The following is a 21,281-nucleotide window of genomic DNA, read 5'->3' as shown; positions in this document are numbered from 1 at the left end:
GCCTCGACGTGCTGGGTATACGAGTGTGGTGACAAATCGAGCAAATTGCTGCACTGACTGGCTACTCACCAGGAGGCCTCTCACATTGTCCACCGCGTAGAGAATAAATCGGGAGAATGGATCGTGGACTCCAGTAAGATCGCGGGGGGCCTTTGCCCATTTCTATGATCTTTATATGCCTCGCCCAGCGGTGGAGCTTGAGACCCCACTGGTTACAGAGCTGCCCCTGGTTCACCTTTCCCACTCACAGAGATCGGCATTAGAACAGAACATCTCAGCAGAAGAGATAGGAGCTGCCATTTCAGACTCTAATCCAGGTAGCATCCTGCGCTCCGATGAATACCCATTGGGGTTCTACCACAAGTTTGGTCCTGCGCTAACTTTGCCGCTATTTAGTTTTTTTACTGAACCGATCGACAAAGGCTGTGTGCCCACTGTGGTCGATTATGCAACTATTGTGGTCCTACTTAAGCCAGGTTGCCCACGGATGACCTGTGCATCCTTTCGTCCCATCTCCCTTATTAACCGTGATGTCAAAATGTATGCCAAGCTCTTGACCAACAGACTGCTCACAGTCCTCCCCTCCCTTGTCAACCCTAACCAATGTTTGTTCATCCCCTGTTGGGGAACCAGACACTGCATTCGCCTTGTTCAAGTTGCTCTGTCTTTTGTCAAGGCCTTGGGACATCTGGCAGCCGTCCTCCTGATCGACTTCAAAAAGGCCTTTGACATGGTTGACTGGCTTTTTATGGATGAAACCTTCCAGGTCATGGGCTTCAGGCCGCAGTTTAGAGCATACGTGAAGGTCCTTTATGAGGGCTCTGTGCTTGGGAAGGCATTAATGATGTCTTGTCAAGGGGTGGGCGGGGAAATCCGCTCCGCCCGTGTAGCTTGCAAAGTTTTTCCCACTCCGCGTGGAGTTCAGCGAAAACTCTGCCTCCCTCTGCTGCATAGCGGAGTTTACCGGCACTGGCCTGGGCCCATCCCTACTACTCTACAGGTTGTACTGTGAGTGCACTGATTGTCTCACCACTGATTGAGGACAACAGGTGTAGACCATGTGATGAAGTGTGTCTGCACCAGAGACAGATGAACATAGAGCAGCTCCTAAAAGGTGAATTGAGCCTGCCTTCCACAACCCCTGATTGCCCATCTCCTGAGCATTCCTGAGCATCCCAACAAGAGAGCATAATAAAAAACACAAGTGGTGCGACAGAAGTGGTCACATGCGTTCACCCAGCACCAGGTGGTACTTCAATGAGGGTGGAGTATTCCTTCCACTTCTCTCTAAGAGGATGATTTAGAGCCTGGTTGGCTGCACTTCACCAGTGAGACGAATCATCTGGAGCTAGCTGGCATGGCGTCAGGTAGGGGTGTCTGCCCAACAAAGTGCCTGTCTGGGAAGTGCCAGGAACCCCTTTGGAATGGAAAACCCCACCTAAAATTCAGTGAGTGTTGGAGTAGGACTGTGATTTCTGCCCGCATTGTGGGTGGATGAAATGTACCCCCAAAGGGGGGAAGATTTTCAGTGTTCACCCATCTCTTCTCTCTAAGATGCAGAGTGAAGGATGCTCTGATGCATGTCCAGGGATTAGAGCTCACCTTTGGTGACAGGGTGCCCATCACATGGGTAGTGCGCCTGGCCCTTCTGTGGTAGTCCATGCATTGGAGTTTTTACAGAGCGTGTCAAACAGATCTAATCAATATTCCAATAGCTCATGGCATCACCGTGCACACAGGGCCAATGCTTCTTAAAAGCAGCAAACTGTGTCTGCGTCCATGTGAAAGTATAAGCAGTAGATAAGGTATGTGCCACTGGAGGACCAGTGCACAACTCATACAGTCTACCCTGGTGGAAATGTGCCCTTCAAAAGCCGCATACACTGGTTATAATTAATGTGGCTCCCATCTTGGCCCTGTGCTAGTTAGTAACATCTCAATCATCTCTAATCATCTTTTGGCTAAAAGATTAAATATGAATCTTACAGCATATAATAATGAAGAACTCACACTTGTATATTGCAGTGGGGTAAATATCACTAGGGACCATATTGTTGGAATTTTTTTCTTACCCCACACTGAAGCTTCTGGATCTCCAGACCACATGCTTTCCCTTTAAGGTTGCCAGGACAACTGTCATGAGTGAGAGCGAGGAGAATTGACATCATTGCTGAGAGAGGGTTTAGCTGATACGGAAGCTGTTTCCAGTGAAGGGGCCTTTCTAGCTGCTTGGAAGAGCAGCCGCCCGGTAGAGAAGGGACCTAGGCCACCTGAGCCAGTGCTAGTACTGGTGATTGCACCTATGATGAATTTGTGTGAAGCAATGGCCCTTCCAGCCCGATCACTCATGCTCCTCTGGGGACTTTGCGTCATGGTTGGAGGAGGTTGGTTTGTTGGTCTGGAGCAGGGGCATAGAAAACCCAGTGCTATAGTGGCACATTGTCTGCTTGACAAGGGTTTTCTTCTGTGCATGATATACTTTGACTGTGCAGCGCTTTGAGAATGTCACACTCTGATTCTTATGTGCACCTAGGAACACTATTACAAGTTACAAAATATGGACAGGGCGGAGTAGAACTCCAGTGAGTTTATATGCAACTCTGTGGAATTCCACATAGTGCAATTCTGCGAGCGCCGCCCACCCCATGTCTTGTCTCACAAACTTTCTATTGGTTGCGGAACTTGACAGGGCTGCCCCCTGTTTCCGCTCCTTTTTGCCCTAACTATGGAACCCCTGGCCACAAGGGTGAGATGTGATGCGCAGCTGTGGGGCTGTGACTGGGGCCTTGTCATGGACAACCGCATCGTCATGTATGCCGATGATCTAATACTTATTGCCCCGACCGGAAAAGTCTGAACCCAGGGTTCTCCATGTTTTATGACTCTTCAGTGAGGTGTCGGGCTGCGTGTTACTTGGTCAACGTACCTCTTGGTTCCTCTGCAGGGCGACCATAATAATGTGTCATGGCAGTCTCATATTCGGGTCCGTCGACTCAGCTTACAGTATCTGGGAATTTATATTACCATGGAGCTGGGCGACACATGGAGCCTCAACATGGACCCTGAGACACGTAAGGTTTGCAAGGATTTGAAACGGTGGCACAACCTTACCCTCAATGTCATGGGTCATGTGACCCAATTCAAAATGATGATTCTCATGAAACTATTGTATGTTCTACAAAATTATCCATTATTCCTGCCTTGGTCACGGTTCAACGCTATCTGGACACGAAGGAACTTTCCCGAGTTCCAAATCAAACTGCACAGCCACGACCATTATAGAATGAATCCAATCAATCAAATATTCATTTTTAATCTTCGTTTTCCTCTTCAATTACTTTACTGCTTTTCTGTTATTTTTCCAAGTTTATTTCAATTCATTGTATTCATCGCAATACCATACAGATATTTAATCAAAGCACAGAAGCCGTAAAATGTATCCAAAGTATCACATTTTTAATAAAAAATTCCCAATGCATTTTGGGAAACATCCCTTCGTCAGGGGAATCTAAAATACAAAGATGATACATATCGCAATCAACATAATTATCACACACATCATTAGTACATAAATTAACATTAACCTTTTTTCTTTTCAACTATTCAACATGCTTAGACTACCTGCAAAACTAAACACCATAATAACCCACTGTGCTTCTCTCAATGAAATGAATTTGTACTTGTAAAGCGCACTTATACCCCAACTGGTGTTTCCTGGTGCTGTACGCATACTGCTGTGGAACCCTTCCTGGCTTTTCTCTGTGAAATGTCCACTCCTGGGCACCCCCAAGGTGAAGCCAAGCATCCCAGCACTGGTGGGGCCATTGTGGAGATTAAGCAAGCTATTGCCCAGAGTTGGACCCATGATTAGAATAGGCACCGAGGCGAGAATTATCAGGTACGAGGAAATTGAGCCCACGACCCGCTGAGGCGGGAATTGAACCCTGGTCCTGGGCCAGACCTCTACATCATACTGCCCAGAGACCTTTTTAACCCAACATCTGTCTGTGGTTGAAACCTTCCAAACCTCAATGATACCATCTATCCACCCTTATCTTCGAAACGCTACCTCTGCGTTCCCATGGGTTTACCGTGATAAATGCTGAAGTGTGTCCATTATCTGAAACAGGACCTCACACTCATTTTTAAAAACGTGGGTACGATTATCACATTCTTGTTCCATAAGGTATAACAACTCATAGGGGCATATTATCAAAAAACAGAGTTAACATTATCGCCGCTTTAACAGCAGAAAACTGCCGCTAAAGCGGCGATAATGGGCTTGATAATACGCCATTGTGAATTCCCATAGTGGCTTATGTTCTGGTGTGAACATGGGCTTCTAGGGGCATTCTCTATGGCGTATTATCAAGCCCATTATCGCTGCTTTAGGGGCGGTTTTCTGCCCCTCAAGCAGATAATGTTAACGCCGTGCTTGATAATATGCCCCCTAGTTCGTTATTGCAAGCTCACTAAATTTATAGTCCCTCCTCCTACTCCCCTACAGGTGCTCTACCACGTGTGTTCACCAAGATAATTACGTAAAATGAGGAGGTTTCTGCAAGGTTACACTACCCCTCATGCTCGAGCCAATTAGTCGCGACTTCATTACCCCAAATACCTCCCTCATAACATATTGAACGTGGCAACGCTCCCCAGTTGTTAAAAAAGGTTGCTCATGTACAATACTCCATAATAGTTTATTGGTGAAAAATATTTTAGCGTAAGAGACATTCCTCATACATAGTCAATAATAATAATAACCCACATTTGTAAAGCGCAAACAATCACCCGTTAGGGTCTCTAGGCGCTGGGGGCCATCGGGAAGATTCAGCAAGCTATTGCCCAGAGTCACATGGTGCTGGGCTAATCTGCCGCTGGCGCCGGGGATCGAACCGTGATCCCCAGATTCTAGCGTCAGTCTCCCTGGCCACGGCGCCACGCCTCTCCCTAGTTCAAATAAACTGATGTATTGTCAACGCTGCGTTCAAGTACATTCTAGTTCTTTAGGTGTGTTGATAGTGAGTACAAAAACTCTACTACTGTGCTGGCCGAAGCAATGTTTGTAAACATGGTATCAATTTCATTTTAATTCTTTAATTTGTTGAATGTTTACTTTATTCAGTGTTCATCGAACTGTCTCTTCCTGGGTGCCATCTCATCGGATTAGGCGGAAACATTGTTTAATGTACATGAATGAGTGATGAGATGTACTCCAATGTACTCATTGTTTATGTGCTTGACTTCATCAAAACGTTATGGGCGTGCAAGTTTGCTCCGCGCTCCGCCCAACTGCTCTGCAGCTAACTGAACACAAAGGAACCATCCTGAGTTCCAAATCAAACTGCACAGCCACGACCATTATAGTATTAATCCAATCAATCAAATATTCATTTTTAATCTTCGTTTTCCTCTTCAATTTCTTTACTGCGTTTCTGTTACTTTTTCAAGTTTATTTCAATTCATTGTATTCATCCCAATGTCATACAGATATTTAATCAAAGCACAGGAGCCGTAAAATGTATCCAAAGTATCACAATTATTTAAAAAAAGTCCCAATGCATTTCGGAAAACATCACTTCATCAGGAGAATCTAAAATACAAAGATGATACATATCGCCATCAACATAATTATCACACACCTCATTAGTATATAAATGAACATTAACCTTTTTTTCTTTTAAACTATTCAACATTCTTAGACTACCTGCAAAACTACACACCATAATAACCCACTGCGCTTCTCTCAATAGATTATACAATGGCTTGAACTTTTATCTGGGCCATGGGATTCCGATTCATCTTGGTGGGTGGCCCTTCCAAAGTAGCATGTGGGAAATGCATCCAGGCATCTTACAATGAGAGACCGGTCATGGCTGATGTTAGGCTGTACTATTGGGCTATCCAACTACTCCCTCTGAACGATTGGTCGCACAGCGGTGGGATGACCCCATGTACAGGGATGAGCTGGCCCTACTAAGTCTCAACAGAACAATGGGTCTCCTATACGGCGCCCCTATCCAATACCAGTTGCCTGAGATCACCCGGGTAGTGTTCCATACTTGGAGAGCGGCGTTCGATAGACTGGGAGGAACCGTAAGCTCACTCTGGTGACTGCGACAGCGGAGTCTCCAGAGAGAGCCTACGGTTCCACCAGTCCAGTGAGCACCGCTCTCCATGTATGTTACGCTATCTGGGTGATCTCAGGCAACTGGTATTGGATAGGGGTGCCGTATCGACTACCTATTATTCTGTAGAGAGGGCACATGGCTAGCTCTGGTGGTTTCCTTTGAAGGATTTGGGGAATGGGACAACATGGAGATCTCTGGCGTTGGAGATGTTTTGTAAGGAGCGAGTTGGTGTCAGAATTTAGTATGCCCTCTTCCCATTTTTTTAATTATCTGCAGCTTCACCATACCCTCTCACCCTATCAAGACTCTCTCACTGATGTTCCCAAATAGAGCCCCCTAGGTTGCAAGCCTCTTACGGGTTTCTCGGGCAATGGAGGTGTGTCACAGATCTATTGATCCTTAATAAAACCTTCTCCCATGACACTGGATATCCTAAGAGCCAAATGGGAGACATAGGTCGGAGATCTTGATGAGGCTGATTGCCGTGACATGTGCATGGCTCCCCAGATGTTAACGATATCAGCCAGGCTTCGTATGGTCCAATTTAAATATCTTCACCATGCATACATGACACCTTTGATGATGTAGAGAGCCGGCCTCCGTGACTCCCTCGAATGGGGATTTCTTCCATGTAAGATGGTCATGTCTGGTCATCTAGTCTTACTGGGAGGCTCTTTTTTATCCTTTCTGCAGTTATCGGGGGCCATATTGAGCCGCAACCCCTGATCGCCATCTTAGGTACTCTGGAAAATTTGGGTAGGCCTAAAGGGGACAGAACACTGGTGGGCCTGGGCACTGGGATACCTAAAAGAGACATTGACCATCACTGAACTGCATGGTCGGCACCTCCCATCAAAGCAAGGAGGAAATGCATGGACTGGTGTGGCAAATTTAAAGAAGCGATATATGTGGCAAGGGGATTTCTTAGGAAATTCATCAGTGTGTGGTGGAAGTGGTGGGATTACTATGGCCTGTCAGGATAACTCCTGTCCCGCTGCTCGCAAGCAGCATTTTGGAGGCTGTATTGGGGATTCTGGTTTAGGGATGACTTGTTATTGCTCTATTTTATTCCAGCTTCAATGATGTATGGTACACATCTTTTGTGTTATCGTGTTTCATATTCAAATCAGTAAAATGTGTTATTAAAAAAAGAGAATGTGATTTTCTTTAGGTAAATTTGAGGTTTGCAGGGGATTCTGGGAAAGTAAACATTGGGGGATCCATGCAAGGCACACCTCCCTGCACGCTCCCGGGTGCCCAGATTTTACAAATATATGGGTTTGACTAGTTTCCTAGATAACCGCTGAGACAGGGACCAAAAGCGCAGGTGACCCACTTGCAAAACCAGGTCTTTTTGTGAGGTATAATTTTGATGACTCAAATATAGATTTTGGGCTTGTTGTGTGTCGATTTAGATACCGTATACAGATTTCCCATTATATGCTCTTATATAGGTACAATTCGCATTGCCCTTATTTAGGCATAGAAATTCAGCCCTTATTTAGGCATTGCTCATGCTAACCAAATACAGGCATGGCCAACTACATCCGATCCTCTTCATCACAATGAGTTCCTGGAAAACCAGACTCTTAAGCCTATAGGACTTTCCCTTGACTGGATATTGATTTCTCCAAGAACTCATTTATTATGCATGAACATCTATTCCTTAGGGGTTCATTCATGACGTTAATATGCCCGACTTGTACGTAAATGCAGGCATTCCTAAACACCTTCAAGGTTTAAATATACCTTCACTTTCTATGGCAGGGCACGGTGTGGTTCGGCTACCTACTTGCATGACGCGGCTCGCCACAGCAAGTCCCGAAGGAAGTCAACTCCCCAACTGACGCACTGACCAGACGCCGTCATCCTCCTTGCCGATAATCCAGCTCAAGTGTTTCTGACTCCCCTTGCGGGGTGTTAGAGATCGAGTCCCGGGAAAGAGATACCAACCTCTCTCATTCTAAGGTATGGAGTTGATTAGAACCTAGAGAAACGTTTGGAAATTCTTGGCACAACTAAGCTATAGCTAAAGCAGCATCTACTTCTTCCCTCGTACTAGACTTAGGTTAGGTACACTTGGGTAGGATTATTACTACACTACAGGCTCTTCCTTGTCGTGGGCACTAGGTCTACCCACGCAAGTAAGGTACCATTTTTATCAGAAAATTTGGGGGAATGATGGGTTGAAGGAAGTTTGTGACTCCCCTCAGATTCCAAAACTTTACATCACAGAAATGTGAGGAAAAAATGTTAATACACATTTTGGGATTAGCAATGGATTCTGGGTAACGGAGCCTGGTGAGAGCCACCCCATCCTGGATTCCCCTAGGTGTCAAGTTTTCAAAAACGTACAGGTTTGATAAGTTTCTCATGGTGCTGGCTGGGCTACGGCCCAAAATCCGCAGTTTGGTACATTGCAAAAAAGGGGTCAGTTTTCCGTGGAAAAATGAGATGTGCACATGTTGTGTTTTGGGACGTTTCCTGTCATGGGCACTAGGCCTACCGACACAAGTGAGGTACTGTTTTTATCGGGAGACTTGGGGCAATGCCGGGTGGGTGGAAGCTTGTTGCTCCCCATCGATTCCAGAACTTTACATCAGAGAAATATAAGAAAATGTGTTTTTAGTCAAAGTTTGAGGTTTGCAAGGGATTCTGGATAAACAAAATGTGGAGAGAGCCATACAAGTCAGCCCATCGTGAATACTTATGCTTGTACATTGCGTTTTGAGCCACTTCCAGTCCTGGTCCCTAGGCCTACCCACACAAGGGAGGTACCATTTTTATCAGACGTTTTGGGGGAAAGATGGGTGGAATGAAGTTTGTGACTCCCCTCAGATTCCAGGACTTTACATCACAGAAATGTGAGGAAAATATTTTAACACACATTTTGGGGTTTGCAAAGGATTCTGGGTATTAGAGCCTGGTGAGAGCTACACAAGCCACTCCATCCTGGATTCCCCTAGGTGTCAAGTTTTCAAAAATGTACAGGTTTGATAGGTTTCTTATGGTGCTGGCTGAGCTAGGGCCCAAGATCCACAGCTCGGTACATTGCAAAGAAAGGGTGAGTTTTCAGTGGAAAAATGTGATGTGCACACGTTGCGTTTTGGGCCATTCCCTGTCGTGGCCACTAGGCCTACCAACACAAGTGAGGTACCATTTTTATCTGGAGGCTTGGGGGAATGCCAGGTGGGTAGAAGTTTGTTGCTCCCCACAGATTCCAGAACTTTACATCAGAGAAATGTGGGAAAATGTGTTTCTTTTAGTCAAAGTTTGAGGTTTGCTAGGGATTCTGGGTAAAAAATGTGGAGAGAGCCACATAAGTCAGCCCACTGTGTATACCTATGTGTCCACGTTGCGTTTCGAGCCACTTCATGTCCTGGTCCCTAGGCCTACCCACACAGGGGGAGGTACCATTATTACAGTGAGAAAAAGGGTAATACAGATGAATAGAACGAGAGTTATTTCTAACAGTTTTTTGCTACATTTGCACCTTACAAATGTGATACAGTGTGTAAGAAAGTAAAGTCATTTTGAGAAATGCCCTCTAATTCACATGCTAGTATTGAGTGCCCACAAATTCAGAGAAGTGCCAATAACCTTTGCTTCTAAACTCCATATCGTGTGCCCATTTTGGTAATACATAGGTTTCCTTGATACCTATTTTTCACTCTTTATATTTTATCAAATTAATTACTGTATTCCCGGTACACAATGAAAACCATTGCAAGGTGCAGCTCGGTTATTGGTTACCTCATGTTCTTGGTGATCCTACAAGCCCTAGGTATCCCCACAACCAGAAGGGTCCAGCGTATGTAACGGTATTTTGCTTTTCAAAATCTGCCATAGTTAGAACAACTTACAGATAAAAATGTAGACACAAATGACAGTTTTTTAACTCAATTTCAGTAGTTTGTTATTTTAACTGTTTCTTTTTATAAGAATACCTTGAAGGATCTACACAAATGACCCCTTACTGAATTCAGACTTTTGTCAACTTTTCAGAAATAGAACGTTTTCCGGGCTCCACCATGGTTGTCATATCCGTTTCCACCACTAACTGGAAGGAGGTTGAAATCACAAAATGTAGGAAAAGTGGTCTATCGCTAAGAAAAATTTCAAAACTGTGTTAAAAAAAATATGGTTTTCTGATTCAAGTCTGCCCTTCCTGAAAGCTAGGCAGATGGTGATTTTAGCACCGCAAACCATTCGTTGATGCCATTTGCAGGAAACAAATCTGACTTTCTTCTGCAACACTATTTTTCCCCAAAAAAACCCACATTTACCTGTATTTTGGCAAATTTCACTGTTCCCTCCAGGGCACTCCACAAACCCTGGGTACCACAGGATTTTGCAAAAAAGGATGCAAATTTGGTGTGGATACCGTATGTGGACAAACCGTTATGGGGGCCTAAGCGCAAACAACCCCAAATAGCCAAAGAAAGGCTTAGTACGGAGGGGCGGGGAGGCCTAGCAGAGAAGAGCTGCACATTTGGTTACTGCAGCAGCAACAGGATAGCCTTGTTGAGATACGTCTTTTTAGGAAGAGGAAAGAAGTAAAAATAGCTTCTGAATGCTTCTGCACAGGGGTATTGTTTACATGTTTTGGTAGAAAACTGGAAGCCATGCATAAGTGACCACTCCTTGCTCCGTAAGACATCCGTGGTGATAAAGTTCTACAATGTACCAGTCAAGGGTGGAGTTAGACACATGGACCAGTTGCTGAAGTGATATGCAGAATAGGGAAATTCTGACTGCTGACCGTGGGCATCCGCAGGGGGGGGGAAAGGGGGGGGGGGCGCTTGCCCCCCTGGATCGCCAGTCTGTCCGGTGCTGGCCCAGTGACAATGTGGTCTTCTTATCACTCAGGCAGCGCACGTTGGTGTAGCAGACGCCCATGTGATCTGAGCAGGGAGGCCGTCAACATTCCTTTTACGGACACCTTTGGTCCCCTTAATTTTCACAATTGCAGCAGGCTGTGCTGTTCCCCTGCGAGAAGCCCCAGGAGTTTAAACGTTCTCTCACTTGGGGCCTCGCACAGCCAGGGGTGGTCATTGGGGGCAGGGCGCCACCAGTGTTAAAGCCGTCCCTGCACATAGGCCAGAATTTAATGATCAACTCGTAATCAGGGCCAGGGAGTTTTACTGCGGCAGAGAAGCCCTGCAGTGTAGGGTGCTGCTTTTAGGATCAAAAAGGTTTAGATCTGTGCCAGTTAGACATTGGTTTGCTCCTCCACAATGGAGTACCTTTGTGAAGTGAGTTCATTGGAGCAGAGTATGTTTGAGGATTAGGAAAACTGCTGCTTCCAGGGCCATCACATCAATTATGTATTAATATGTAATACTTCGAAAACTAATCACATAGTGATATGAGTGCACAGCCCTAAATACATCTTAGTGAGAACACTTTAACGAAATGCTATTTAAATAGCTCAGTGAGCTAACCACTCACTGCATAGTTGAGTGTATCACTGCAGGTTACACGCTTCAATCCTGGCAGGGCACGCTTAATTTTCTATAGTCGATGTAGCAAAAACTGTGGAGACGGGTTTAGAGTGCTGCTAAACGGCAAAACGTGTGTTGGAAGCACTGCACTGTAAGGTACCAAAATAATTGTTATTCATTTTTTAAATTCTGCTCATTCATAAGTTGCATCACTTCTCTCTGAACTCTAGAAGCTGCAGCAGCCCCTCCCCGACCTCAAGCAGACTGTGGACAGGCCCATTGTCATTCTGCCTGCTGCTGATCATCACATAAAGAATGACAATGGGCCGTCTGCCTTTAATGTGCCTTGCAGACATCCTACTTGTGTTTTAAAAAAAATAATTAAAGAGTGTCAGCAAACACCGCCGCAGCAGCGCAGTCAGACACTCTGCTCTATGGGGGCCGGGTGATTCACAACAAAGCCTCATTAACAAGTAATGGTCTTTTAAAGACATGGGAAGTACTCTGGTGTGGCTGTGTGTGTGCCTGGTAAGCTGGGGTGAGGTGACAGAGGGTGACAGGCAGAGGGTGATGGACAGAGGGTGACAGACAGAGGGTGAGAGAGGGAGGGAGACAGAGGGAGAGAGGGAGGGAGGGAGGGAGACAGAGACAGACAGAGATAGAGATAGAGACAGACAGAGACAAATAGAGGCAGAGACAGGGACAGGGGCAGACAGGCAGAGACAGACAGAGAGACGGAGAGGGAGACAGAGGGAGGGAAACAGGGACGAAAAGGGACAGATAGAGACAGGGACAGACCAACAGATAGAGGCAGAGACAGGGACAGACAGATATAGGCTGAGGCTAAGACAGACAGAGAGACAGAGAGGGAGACCGAGAGGGAGACAGACAGAGAGAGAGAGAGAGAGAGAGAGAGAGACAGAGACAGAGGGAGGGAGACAGAGGGAGGGAGACAGAGGGAGAGAGAGACAAGGAGGGAGACGGAGAGGGAGGGAGACAGAGGGAGGGAGGCAGAGGGAGGGAGGCAGGGGGAGGGAGACAGAGGGAGGGAGACAGAGGGAGAGAGAGAGGGAGGGAGACGGAGAGAGGTAGACAGAGCGAGGGAGACGGACAGAGTGAGTGAGACAGAGGGAGAGGGAGAGTGAGAGAGAGGGAGAAAGGGAGACAGAGACAGACAGAGACAGATGGAGGCAGAGACAGGGACAGACATGCAGAGACAGACAGAGAGACGGAGAGGGAGACAGAGGGAGGGAGACACAGAGAGAGAGGGAGACAGACAGAGTGAGTGAGACAGAGGGAGAGAGGGAGAGAGAGAGAGGGAGGGCGAGAGAGAGAGAGACAGACAGAGTGAGTGAGACAGAGGGAGACAGAGAGATAGAGGGATGGAGAGAGATAGGGAGAGGGAGGGAGACAGAGATGGAGAGAGAGAGGGAGGGAGACAGAGAGAGAAAGAGAGAGAGAAAGAAAAATGTGTGTATGCCGGGTCTGGTGGCTCAGTGAACGAAGGCGTCTGCTGCAGGGGCATGTGATCAACCTCATGGTCATAGTTTTTTTTTGTTGCTCTAGTTTCCACCCCCTCCCCCACTGACCCCGCCCCCACCGGTGCGGCCCTCGGCCACAAACCACACTGTAAATTTGGCTCCCGAGAGAAAGTTTGTGAGTACCTATGCTCTAGAACCACATCAACCTGATTTAGAATTTTTTTGTTTTTTTCCGGCAATTTTATTTTTTTTCCCCTCTGTTTTATTGTAGTTGCTAGGTCGTTTACTGTGGCGCCTCACAAGATTTTTCTCTCTCCCCTATGGGTTTCTTTGTTTATTCTTTGTCTTCTTAGATTTTTTTTAAATGTATTTAATACTTGTGCTCAATCATGTTGGAGGATGGTGATGAAGTTAAAATATTACCCCCCCCCCCCCCCGGAAACATTTCTGCGGACGCCCATGCTGCTGACCCAATCCCAGCATAAAGCATGCAGTTAAAATATATATGTCTTAGGATAATTAAGTCCTAGTAAACTAATTTAGCCATTCATGCTCGATGTATGAAAATAATTAGACACATTATGTAGGAATTGACTTGTAGCATAGGAATACGTCATGAAATATGGTCAGTGTTTACCTAATTTACTAATGTGCCATGATTTTCCTATTAACCTCCAGAGTTGTTTAGAATAATCATAATTCTTCAGATGCTCATGATCTGTAGTCAAATATTGCATAATAAATAATCATGTTGTTGTGTGACACCATTCATTGTCTGTTCATACTGATTTGTGGGTACAGGGCTGCAGTTCTTCTGTATGATCACCTGCAGATTACAGATGCCCTGACTGATTTGTGACTCTGAACACTCCCTGTCTAGGAGGGCACAACTTGCTAGAGAGATGGATAGAGACACCTGTTTGTTCCTCTTTTTTTTCCTTTTTGGGACTTAATGAATCTTCCTATTGAGAACCCAATAATATTAGGGTAAATTCAACACTCGTGTAAATTAAGAGTCAGATTTCTCCCAATTGTATTGACCTGTGGTGAGTGTGAATAGTTTGTGCTGTTGCTGTTGTCTGTATTTGCCATTTATGCAGTGAGCAATCTGCCATGAATACCATGCATATTTGTTGTGAGCATTTAGGTAGAGAAAATTGTCAAAATTAGGCTTGTTCCATACCAGCCAACCTATAAGAAAAATCGGCTATTTCGCAAAGTCTCCGTGCCCTTTTAGGAGGAAGGGTAAGAGAGAGGCTATAAATGGTCACACTCCAAGTAACATCCTGGATAACTAGCAAGCCTGTTAAAACCTCTTAAATACCACTCACTCATAGGGAGGGAAGCATGATTGTGATGAGTGGTACTCATTGTATTGAAGATTACTAGAAAGAAATTGGGCCATTACCTTTGTCCCTCTGTCTCATCATATACCTTACAATTTAAGACCGAGCAAGCAGACAGGAGGGCACTAATGCAAGTTACAGGTAGGAAAGATGATAGTGCAAATGTGGACTAGCTTAATCAGAAACCAAACAAGTGATCCAACTGCACAGCATAGTTGAAATAAAGAACCAGGAAAATCTCATGACCTGCATTAATAACACTTGACAAAGGTTCCAAGTGTGGACATGATTTCATCACAAAGAATGTCTTGAATAAATACAACAATGACATCTGCACAGGAACTCACCATACGTCTAATGAAGTGACTGAAACAAGAAGGATGGAGAGGGACTGTCACCAGTGCATTGAACATGAGGTAGCAATCTGTGCCTGCTTACTCAGAATTGATGTCAGAATCTTCTGTCCCTGATGCCCTAAATTAAAAGTAGCAAAGAGAACATCAAATCTAGCGATAACAGGCAGTACCGGCACATAAGATTGATCCTACTCTACATACATCCAGGGATAGGAGTCTAACTTTTAAAGGAAGGAATATGAAGAAATAGGACGAAGATAGGGTAGTAAAATATCAGAAGGCAAAATTGTAGGCAGAAGTCTGAGAATGTACAGATGTTTGAAACTGGGTTTCTGGTTAACAGAGGTGTGCATCCTGTCCAGGCAGGAACCACACACGAGTCAGGATCAAACACACCCTAAATTAACCTGTGCTCCCACCCTGATAGCTTGGCACTGAGCAGTGAGGCTTAACTTTAGGGCAATTTGTAAAGTTTTTATGCAACACTTCAAACAGTAGAACAGTGAAAACACCACACAAAAAGATTACTAACCAGGTTAGAAAAATAGAGCTTACATTTATAAATAAAATAAGACCAACACTACAAAAATCCAATAAGATGAACCAGAGATATGGAATTTTAAAGATTTAGGTGAAAATAACACCAAAATGCACAGAGCACCAACAAGGGATATCTGGTCACGGTAGACAGGGACAAAGTCAAAAGTTCGGGCTGACTGCGCTGGAGCGTGGGCTGGTTACAGGGACCAGGCTTGGCCAGCTGAGCAAATGTACCTTAGTTCGGGCTGCATTAATGTTGAGGATTCTGTCGACGAGGTGATGCATCAACTCCATTGAGTGCAGCAGTGATGATGCGTTGGCTGTGATGAACTCAGGGGCTGCAAGGACCATGCCCTGGGAAGCATCGCACAGCGGTGGTTCGGAAGGTAGTGCATCAACTCCAACCCTTGCAGCTGTGGCGATGTGCCAGTTCTCATCCACGCAACAACAGGAATGCGTTGGTGCTATGTTGGTGATGCATTGGTTATGCTGGAGCAGCACCTTAGGCCCACCTCAAAGGGTCCAGGATGGGTGGCACCACTTGACAGGGCAGTCTAACAGATGGCCATCTGGGTGCAGAAGCAGGCTGGTTGGAAGTCGTTTATGCCCCTTAGCTAACCCTTGGATTCACTCTGGGTTCAAATGATGTGAGTCCACTCCTTCTCACTCAGGCATGGAGGACAGCATGCCAGCACACTAAGAAAGCAGTTCTTCCAGAGCAGCAGTCCAGCAGAGTGGCAGTCCCTCAGCAGCACAGCACTCCTTCTTCCTAGCAGAGTATCCACAGGTCCAGAAGTATATTGAGGTTGTAGGGCCTGAGGTCCAGTTCTTATGCCCAGTGGTGCCTTTGCTGTGGGAGGGGGAATTCAAAGAGTCTTTGAAGTGCACAGAGGTCCTCTCTTCATGCCCTGGCTCCAGACTCACTACAGGGGTAATGCAGCTCTTTCTGTGGGGGGACAGGACACATCCTATTCAGGTATAAGTGTGAGGCTATCCAGCTCCTCCCTCCCATCCTGCCAGGATGGTCCATCAAGTCACACCTAAGCTACTATGGTGTGTACCTATCTAGGGGTATACACAAAGCCCAGCTGTCACCCAACCTAGACCTGCAATCAGAGAGAGGCTGCAGGGAAACAGGGCTAAGAGCACGACAATGGCAACTTTCTAAAAGTGGCATTTTCAAAATTGTAATGATAAATTTGACTTTGCCATTGAAGAGGATTTGTCATTACAGTTCATTAGGTACCAAACATGACAGATACACCCCCTCTCATTGAGGAATTAAAGCTAATTAAATGTAATAAGTAATTCCCAATGTTACCATATGGAGTAGGCCTCACAGTAGTGAAAAATGAATTTGGGACTTCTTCACTACCAAGACATGTAAAACGTAAAGATACATGTCCTAACTTTCCCTTACATAACACCTTTCACTATGGTCTACCTATGGCTCATCTAAGGGGTGTCTAACATGTGATAAAAGGGGACTTTAATGCTTGGCAGGGGGTTTTAAATGGCAAGTAGACATGACATTATACCACTGCATTCAGGCTGCTATGGCAGGCCTGGGACATGTTTTAAAATGTTACCTAATTGGATTTCACAATAAGTGCTGCAGGCTCACTGGTAGCTTTTAATTTGCAGGCCCTGGTATATATTATACCACTTTGCAGGGGACTTACAAGTAAATTAAATATACCATTTGGGTATATGCCAATCAAACCATGTTTTGGGGCATGAACACAAGCACTTTAGCAGTGGTAAAGTGCACAGAGTCCTAAGGCCAACAAAAACAAATTCAGCCGAATTGAATGCAAGCAGGTAAAAAGTTTGGGGAAAGACCACCCTAAGGTTGACAGGTCAAACAACCAGAGAACCAGACTATCTGAAAAGAACTTATTTCTATGCAAGAGTGCTATTTTCCCTCTGTCAGTGTAGCCATGACCACCATTAGTAAAACCACCATGGCCAAAAGCAACGGGCACATTTTCCATTACATTGGCATAATTTTGGGTTATTCTTGTTAATCAATATTTTAAAAATGATGGTATTATACCACATTGCTTGATTTAGCATGAGCGCACGGGTATAATGTAAATGCCCAGTACGCTATTTACAGCTCTTTTGGGTTTTTTGCGCTATTTGTTTAAGCACAAAATATGTCCTCAGATTCTAAATTGATGTGAGGGTGCGTCTCACACTAAAATGAAGCACCAAATGGTGATTTTGTATTTCATGAAATTTGTTATTGTTTTCAAAATATCATGTAATTACACAAATGCAAACAGCGCAAATGCTGCATACACTTATTTGAAGTAACTGCTTTTTGGGTTTGTAGGGGACCATCCTATAGCACCCCAATGAAAGGAAGCGGATTCCTTCAAGGGTAAGGAGACCAAAATATTGCTCAGGATGAATTAAAACTCTGAATATGTGGGAATCAAATGTCTCACCAAAATCAGTGCACCCCAGGAATTCATAACAGCCCACACAGTCACCAGTTTTCTCTGGACTGCAGACATCTGCCACCTAAACTTAACCATCATAAAAAACTCCCCTAGAGATCTTTTGAAAAAGAAATAAAACTGTTTGTTGAACACTACCTGCCAAAAGACCCATAAATGATTAACGTAGAACTGGAAAGTAGAAGGAAGGGTATATAGATTCATGAAGAGTCAAAGCAAACTGAGGTAAATTCCTGAGCAGACACACGCCTATCCTTTCAGATTCAAAACTCTCAAAGAAAGGGAATGAACATATTGGAAGGGTCACCCACTTGAGAGAGGAAAAGACACAGCGCTGGGGCCATTTTGGGAACACCAACAGCTCTCGGAATAAAGGGATTCACGGCTTCATAGCCCTGTCTGGGACAACAAGGATCACACAAGCCATTTCCGTTCTAATCCTGAGAAAGAAATGTCCTAGAAGCGGAAGCACTAATAGATATAAAGATGAAAAAGATGAAATGAAGGAAAGAACACCCCATCCACAAACCACACTCAGCATTTGTTAGTCCTGGGAAAAAACAGTGCTTGGAAAAAAATTATCTAGGGCAAGCCAAAGCAAAGGCAGGTCTGAAAATAAAGATTCACTGTCCGGTAACAATAAACTAAAGAAGGAAACTCCCTGTTCAGTGTTTTAGCCTTAACATTCTCTGCCCCTGGAAAATAGCAGGCAGTCATTTACAACACATTGTGACCTTCAAATTAGCAGCTGTTTTCACCAATAGATAGTTGAATGTTTGCACAGGCCATCTCCTGCTTGAAATCAATGGCCTTGAACAACTTTGCAATGAACCCACCCACATCAAAGGAGCCACTCTAGATGCGATCATCACCAAAAATGAGCTGGTCTCTCTAAGATAGATTTCTTCCATTGACTTCTCCGACCACCATCTCATATTGTTTAATATCGATTCACACCCTAGAGACCAACCAACACTGTCTGACAAACCTAAACACCGGACCAGGAACATCAAAAAAATCCCCATCAAGGTACTAGAATCCAAAATTCATGCCCAACTACAGTTCAACCCCCTACTCACACAACTGAGGACTCACAGCACATTTTAACACAATAATGACTAAAGTGTTAGATCAAGTTGCTCCACTCAAACTCAAACAACCGAGATCCATCAAACAAACTCTTGGTTCAACAAGGATCTCAATAATGAAAGACGACAAATCAGGCAGGCAGAAAGGTCATGGAGACAAAACCCCTCAATTACACAGCTCAATCTACTTAGAGCCAATCGGGTGTCATATAAAAAAGTCATCTTCAGAGAATAGGCATCCTTTTTTTTGCAGCCAGCTTGACCACGCTAAGAATAGACCCAGTTAACTCTTCAACATTGTTAAAAGACAAAGTAACAGCGCACCTTTGCAGGAATTAATAGCCACCAATGAATCCTGCGTAGAAATCGCCAGCTTCTTCACGGAGAATGTCACAAAAATGTATCAATCCTTCTTCCAAAGTCCCAACCTTCCTTCACCCCCCGATCCTGCCCCACTATGCTAGCCTCTGACCAAACAGAACATATTCCTGCCGAGGATAATCTGATACCCGCCCATTCGAAAAATGATGCTAACTGGTTAGAATTCACAACCATGTCCGAAAATGACCTGACCCCCTCCCTTCCACAATAGTACAACATCTCAACAACATCATCGCCTCTCTGGACAAAAATCATTAAACCCTCTCTCACCTCAGGCTGTGTACCAGACTCCCTCAAACTTGGACAAATCACACCTATTAAAAAAAAACATTGGCTGACCCCCTCCCTTCCACAATAATACAACATCGCAACATCATCATCGCCCCTCTGGACAAAAATCATTAAACCCTCTCTCACCTCAGGCTGTGTACTTGACTCCCTCAAACTTGGACAAATCACACCTATTAAATAAAAAACATTGGCTGACCCTAACAATCTCAACAACCTCCGACCTATCTCTAACCTCCTGTTCCTAGCTAAAACCCTAGAGAAATGCATTCTCCAGCAACTCAACAAACATATTGACGATTTCAACCTCTTTGATCCCTTTCAATCTGGTTTCAGAAAGGGCTGTGGCACTGAAACAGCCATGCTCAATATCTCTGATGATATCCACAGATCCTTAGATGTACGTGAAGCATGTCTTCTCATCCTTATTGACCTATCTGCCGCTTCTGACACAATAAATCATACAGCGTCACTTGAGACTCTAAAAAGACTCTCTGGCATTAACGGTACAGTACCAAAATGGTTCACTTCCTACCTTCAACACAGATCACAGCAAATTTAAATTATCTCTTGCCTCTCTAAGCCTTCACGAGTCACGCTTGGTGACCCCCAAGGCTTGATCCTCTCCTCGGCCCTCTTCAATGTCTTCATGGAACCAATCACAAGCATACTGAAACAAACTGGAGTTAAATATCACCTGTAGGCAGATAACACAAAACTCTACTACAAAATCAAATCTACCAGTGACATCCGACACCTTAATGACACACTAAACAAGATACAATCTTGGTTTTGCTCGAACCACCTAAAGCTGAACCTGGACAAAACTGAATTAATATTGTTCTCTCCGAAAAATAACCACCTACCAATCCAAGATTGGCTCAAGAACCTGGATGCCCTAAACTGCTCCCTCATCCTCTCTGACTCAGTAAAGTCACTAGGCATTACCCTGGACAAGAACTTGTCAATGAAAGACCATGTGTAACAATCTACCAAAGGTGCACTGTACTCCCTAAAACACCTCAAGAAAATTAAACCTCTAATCCCCAGGATAATTTCAAGACAATAGTTCAATCCCATGTCCTCTCTAGACTGGACTATGGGAACGCCACTCTAACATGGACACCAAGATCCCACCTAGCCCCATTAAGGTCAGTCCTCATCATGGCAGCCCGACTCATCACAGGCATTAAACAGTTTGAACACATCACACCAACCCTTAAATCCCTCAACTGGCTTCCTCTTGAAGGTGGATGCATTTACATATCTGCATGTGTCACACACAAAACCCTTCACATACATCCCCACAACTATCTAAACAGCAAACTTGTGAAAGCAGGAAAAGCCAGAACTCTGAGATTCTCTAACTCACTTCTTCTCATCCCTCCGAAATTGAAAAAGAAAACCACCCAGTTCTGATCCTTATTGGGTAATGTACCCAGTTTGTGGAACATATTCCCTATTGACCTCTGATGCAACCCCTCCTTCTCCTGTTTCAAAAGGAACTTGAAAATCCATCTCCTCTACAAATATTTTACAGACAAAGGTAACTTAACCAGACTCTGACAACCCAGTTGGCTCTCCTTAATATAGAGACCATCAAGTATTGGTGGTCATTTGACTGTTTTACCAACCTAGGCTATCTCTTGACTCACCCGTCTAATGTATTGTCTTAAAATGTTTTTGTTATGCATATCTCCTCATGTATCCTTATACTATACTTTCACCACTCTATTCATTCATGCTGCAAAGTGCTCTGAT

The sequence above is a fragment of the Lissotriton helveticus genome, chromosome 7 (assembly GCF_964261635.1).
Source record: "Lissotriton helveticus chromosome 7, aLisHel1.1, whole genome shotgun sequence".
In the NCBI taxonomy this organism is placed as follows: Eukaryota; Metazoa; Chordata; class Amphibia; order Caudata; family Salamandridae; genus Lissotriton; species Lissotriton helveticus.
The sequence above is the reverse complement of the archived record's forward strand: the minus strand, read 5'-3'. Positions refer to the sequence as shown.